General features: G+C 45.1%; 1 protein-coding gene across 1 annotated transcript in view; it reads left to right on the top strand.

Annotated features, from left to right (window-relative positions):
• The first annotated feature begins 2060 nt into the window (after positions 1–2060).
• Positions 2061–5582, top strand: part of CBX1 (chromobox 1) — a 24224-nt gene continuing 20702 nt past the window's right edge. Inside the window, exon 1 of the mRNA XM_003786459.1 lies at positions 2061–2310. The gene's annotated coding sequence lies outside the window, so the exon portion shown is untranslated. The remainder of the gene's footprint in view (positions 2311–5582) is intronic.

Here is a 5582-nt window from a genome sequence, read left to right as displayed (position 1 = left end):
GTGGGTGTGTATTCTACTGATTTCTCCTTGGTATTGAGTAGGTTGGATACTTGCTTTTCCATTGAGATACCGCTTAAATATATTTACATTTTGAAGGAGGGTACTTGTTAACCCCAAATGAATAAATCTTTAACAATAGCATTTCAAGTGGTAGTCAACATGAAACAAAGAATTTCAGACAAAGTGGAGGAAAATGTTTTTAAAGTTATGTACTTCCCCTACCTTTTAAATCAGATCTCAGGAGCAGTCATCTACTTACCTAAAATAGCTACTGTTTACTGATTGCCAGCTATATGCTAGTTCCTTTATTCACCATTACTGTTGTTTCCACAGAAATACTGCAAAGTAGGTCTAAAATATTTTCATATTTTTTAGATTTTCATGAGACTGAGGCTCAGAGAAGTTAAGCAGCTTGTCTAATGTTTACAGTCAGCAGATTACAATAGCAGAATCAAATCCAGTTCTACCTGATTCCTAAACCCCTGTTCTTTTTGCAGCATCACGCTTACTCCCTTCCCTACATTCTTGTGATTTTAGAGACTGGATTTGACAGGTGCATATCCTGTGGACATGAGCGATGCCACTTCAAATATCGTCTTGAGCAAGATTATGACTAACTCTTTTTTAGAGACAGAGTCTCACCCTCTCATCCTTGGTAAAGTGCTGTGGCGTCAGTGCTATAGCGTCATAGCTCACAGCAACCTCCAGCTCTTGGGCTTAGGTGATTTTCTTGCCTCAGCCTCCAGAGTGGCTGGGACTACAGGCCCCCGCCACAATGCCCGGCTATTTTTTTGTTGCACTTTGGCCTGGGCGGGTTTGAACCCACCACCCTTGGTATATGGGGCTGGCACCCTACTCACTGAGCCACAGATGCCGCCCATGACTGAATTACTTTATAAAGAAAAGAAACTCTGGGTGATGTGTCATGGAGCTCATGTCTGTAATCCTAACACTCCAGGAGGCCGGGGCAGGTGGATCACCTGAGCTCAGCAGTTCAAAACCAGTCTGAGCAAGAGCAAGACCCCATCTCTAAAAAATAGCCACAACTTATGGGGGGTTGCCTGTCCTCCCAGCAACTTGGGAGGCCGAGGCAAGAGGATCTCTTGATCTCAAGAGTTTGAGGTTGCTGTTAGCTACAACGCTACAGCACTCTACCAAGGGTCAAAAAAAAAAAAAAAGGCCAGGCGCGGTGGCTTACGCCTGTAATCCTAACACTCTGGAAGGCCAAGGCAGGTGGATTGCCTGAACTCCCAGGTTCCAGACCAGCCTGAGCACAGTGAGACCCCCCTGCCTCTAAAAATAGCCCAGCGTTGTGGTGGCACCTGTAGTCTCAGGTACTCAGGAGGCTGAGGCAGGAGAATCTCTTAAGCCCGAGTTTGAGGTTTCTGTGAGCTACGATGCCACAGCTCTACCAAGAGGGACAAAGTAAGACTGTCTCAAAAAAAAGAAAAGAAAAAGACTCTGCCTTTACTAATGATAGAAAAATTAGCTGGGCATGGCGGCATGTGCCTGTAGTCTCAGCTATTCCAGAAGATGAGGCAGGAAGATTGCTTTAATCCCAGGAGTTCGAGGTTGCCATGATCTAGGCTGAGACCATGGCACTCTAACCCAGGAGCCAGAACAAAACTCTTGTCTCAAGAGAAAGAGTTGGACACCGTGGCTCACACCTGTAATCCTGGCACTCTGGGAGGCCCGAGGTGGGTAGATCACCTGAGCTCATGAGTTCAAGACCAGCCTGAGCCAGAGACCTCATCTCTAAAAAAATAATAATAATAATAGCCGGGCGTTGTGACGGGCGCCTGTAGTTCCAGCTACTCCCAAGGCTGAGGCAAGAGAATCGCTTGAACCTGAGTTTGAGGCTGCTGTGAGCTGTCTCAAGAAAAAAAAGAAAAAGAGAGGTGTATGAGTTACATATGCTTCACATACAACTCAAATCAAATACAACTCATTTGGCAGTTAATGTGTTAAAAAGTAAAACTTTCCATTACCCACGCAAGCTATGCGTCCTGGGCATCGAACTTGCTGAGCACTTCGGGCCTTGTAGTCTTGGATGGACTCCTAGTCCCATGGTGCCATGCGGCGGGTCGTCACGCCTGCGCAGTGCGGGCGGCGGGCTGCGCAGAGTGCAAGGCTCTTTTGTTCGGCAGAGAAGAGGGCCGTTGGCCGGGGCCTGCGGTACGCCGCATAACTGAGGTGCTCCGCTACGGCCACCCGACTTGTTTTCCTGAGCGCCACTCTCCCGGCTGGCCTGACGCGACGCGCTAGTAGCGCGGCACCGATTCCTCTCCTGTTTTTGGGCGCTGCTCTGAGGTGAAGAGCCCGCTAGAGGCGAGGGAGCGGGGGGAGAGGGGGGCGGCGGCGGGAACTCTGGGTGAGGGGCCCTCTCTGGTGGCGGCGGTTAGGAGCGGGGAGTGCGCGCGGGTCCAGCTCCGTGCCCCTTCACTTCCCCGGAGGACCTTCCCGCCTAGCGCGGAGAGGTCGGGCGCCTGCCGAGTGAAGGATGGAGAGGGCGGGGCGGCGAATCCTCAGGGAGAGATTGAAGTGATTTGAGGTGGGCCGAACACTTGGGGGGTTTTACTTTTCCAGACCCGGGTAGACCAAGACAGTGCTGCTTGGTTGGGTGGACGGCTGTGGCAGAGGGCTGGGGAGGAAACACTTCAGGAAATTGGGGAGGGGACAGACTTAATGCTTGAATATACGTGAAGAAGGGCTGACGACTTCAAGACCAGAGATTTAGAAATGTAATCTGAATATATTGGGCCTTGCCTTCGCTGCCGAAGGAATATCGCTTGCATGGGTACAAAGAAGTGACTTAGAGTAAATTGGAAGAGAGAGCTGGGTAGCAGAGGCGTGCTGATAAAGGAAGGACCTGTTAAATTGGGGAGAGGGAGGAGAGGGACAGAGGCAGGTACTTGTCCTGGGCTAGCTGTAGCGGGGGCGGAGTGGTTAGGGTAAGTAGGGCGGCGATCCCCTGAGTATTTCTTCTGTAAGGTGTGGAAAAGGGGAAAGCAGGCTGGCCTTGCTACGTAATGGGTGCTTACGGTGGGGAGGCTGTAAAAATAATGTGTGAAGAAGGGATTGAACACTTTTCCATTTTTCTAGGTTTTCTGTTACCACCTTCGCTCTATGATTTCTTTGGAGAGTTTAAAAAAAAATCAACTGCATTTCTTGCCTTAATTCAAGCTTAGTTCCATAAGTTTTTATCTGGGATTGTTACTGGTGTCACAGAGTAAGTGGTGGTGAAGTTGTAAAAATGCATGGTTGAGTTAATACCTAAAGAATGGAATGAGGTAGTGAGAGATTGTGGGGAAATTGGTAGACAAAGAAAAGTAAGTGAATTCGTGAAATAATATTTTTTTCTTGGACTCACGATTTTCAGCCAGCTTTTCTTTGTTGGAAAGTTTAAATACAAAGTGAATAATATTTTTACCGCTTTTTCAAGAGAGTTTTCAGGGATTGGTATTACATTTAGACATGTATTGATTTAACTTAATTTCTGAAGGTATGTGTTATAGGAGTAGCAGAACCTCTGGCCAGGGGTAAGATATCTTCCTCAGTTAAGAATTCTGTCAGCACTCTGGAATAGTTCTGAAAGATCCAAGTTTTGGGAGTAGACTGAGGAATACAATCAGGAAATTAATGCCTGTGTACCTCCCTAGGTGCTCTATAGGCATTTATATGGAAAATAGTATAATTGACAGTTGACAAACCACCTGTATTGGATCCGGTTGCACCTTAATGATTAAATTTCAGAGCAGGGAAGATCTTAAGTCTTTTCTGTGGTGACATTTTTCTTCAGTAGTTGCTGTAACCTAAATTGTTTTCTTAAAAAATGTAAATAATGTAGCTTAGTGCTTCCAACTTTTTTTTTTTAAAAGACAGAGTCTCACTTCACCCTTGGTAGAGTAAACATGTAGCTCACAGTAACCACAAACTTGGGCTCAAGTGATCCTCTTCCCTCGTTTTTCATTTTTAGTAGAGAAAGGGTCTCTCTCTTGCTCAGGCTGGTCTCGAACTCATGAGTTCAAGCGATCCACCCACACCTCGGCCTCCTAGAGTGCTAGGATTACAGGCATGAGCCACCGCACCTGGCCTAACTTTTTTAATAAAGGAAATCAAGTATCCTAGCTGTCTGCGTTTTTTAATATGGTATACCTATAATTTTTCCAACTGTACATCTAAAGAAAAGAAGCCACCGTTATATTTTCTCGGTCGATTTTAGGGTGTAAGAAGATGTTTCTTTTTTACTCATTATTATTTATTTACTTTTATTTTATTTGAGACAGAGCCTCAAGCTGTTGCCCTGGCTAGAGTGCTCTGGTATCACAGCTCACAGCAACCTCCAACTCCTGGGCTCAAGCGATTCTCCTGCCTCTACCTCCCAAGTAGCTGGGACTACAAACGCCTGCCACAAGGCCTGGCCATTTTTTGGTTGGGGCCATTGTTGTTTGGCGGGCTGGGCTGGAACCTGCCAGCTCAGCCGCCTGAGCCACAGGCACCATGCCATTTACTCAATATTTTAAAAGAGTCGATTCATTTTTTTGTAATTGTTCAGTAGTTAATTCATTATAATCTCCCTTTGCATAGACTTACTTGTGATGATAAAACAGATTTTGCATTAGACAGTAGATTTTCACTTCATGAGTTTTCTCTCTGAAGAGTATTTGGAGTGAATGGCTAATGGCTATTTCATGGGCTCCCATAATATGAAGCCATATATTTTGTTTATCCAGTGTCTGATACATAGTAGGCCATATATATTGTTGATGAATGAACAGGGCTTTGAGATCCATTCTGATAACACTGTGTGTTAGCAGAATTAACATGTATTTATGTGTGTAGTATACTTGTCTGAAACCTGTAACATTTATTAGAGTAAAACTGTTGGCCCTTGGCATACTTGTCTTAGCCTCAGTTTTTAATGTGCTGGCCTGTTATTGGATATGGAAAAGGTATGGAGACTGCAACTGACCATTTTAAATACCTTAGCCCCCAGGTCTGAGTTTCAACAGCACATAAAGTAGCTGGAATATTTCTCTTTTAAAAGAATCTTGAAAAATCTTTAGTGTCCTTTGTGTAAAGTTGAACAATAAGGATTTCCTAATAATGATGTCTATTGAAAACTTGAATAAGTTTTCCAAGTTAATTGGAGAAATTATTCAAATAAGGACAAAATTCAGATTCTGCCAGTATTTGGGTAACTTGTGTTAAATCTTTCCTGCTTTTAACTTTTTGGGTTTTTTTTTTGAGGCAGAGCCTCAAGCTGTCACCCTGGGTAGAGTGCTATTGCATCATAGCTCACCGCAACCTCCAACTCCTGGGCTTAAACAATTCTCTTGCCTCTGTCTCCCAAGTAGCTGGGACTACAGGCACCTGCCACAATGCCTGGCTATTTTTTGGTTGAAGTTGTCATTGTTGTTTCGCAGGCTGGGGCTGGATTTGAACCCGCCAACTCTGGTGTATGTGGCTGGTGCCTTAGCTGCTTGAGCTACAGGTGCCGAGTCTAGCTTTTGTAATTTGATGACAAAAAGAGGGCAACATAACTTGTTGGTGAAATTGTGCCCTTTTTTTTTTTTTTTTTT

Source organism: Otolemur garnettii, unplaced genomic scaffold (assembly GCF_000181295.1).
Source record: "Otolemur garnettii isolate 467f Iridium unplaced genomic scaffold, OtoGar3 scaffold00018, whole genome shotgun sequence".
In the NCBI taxonomy this organism is placed as follows: domain Eukaryota; kingdom Metazoa; phylum Chordata; class Mammalia; order Primates; family Galagidae; genus Otolemur; species Otolemur garnettii.
This window is presented reverse-complemented; position numbering and strand designations above follow the sequence as displayed.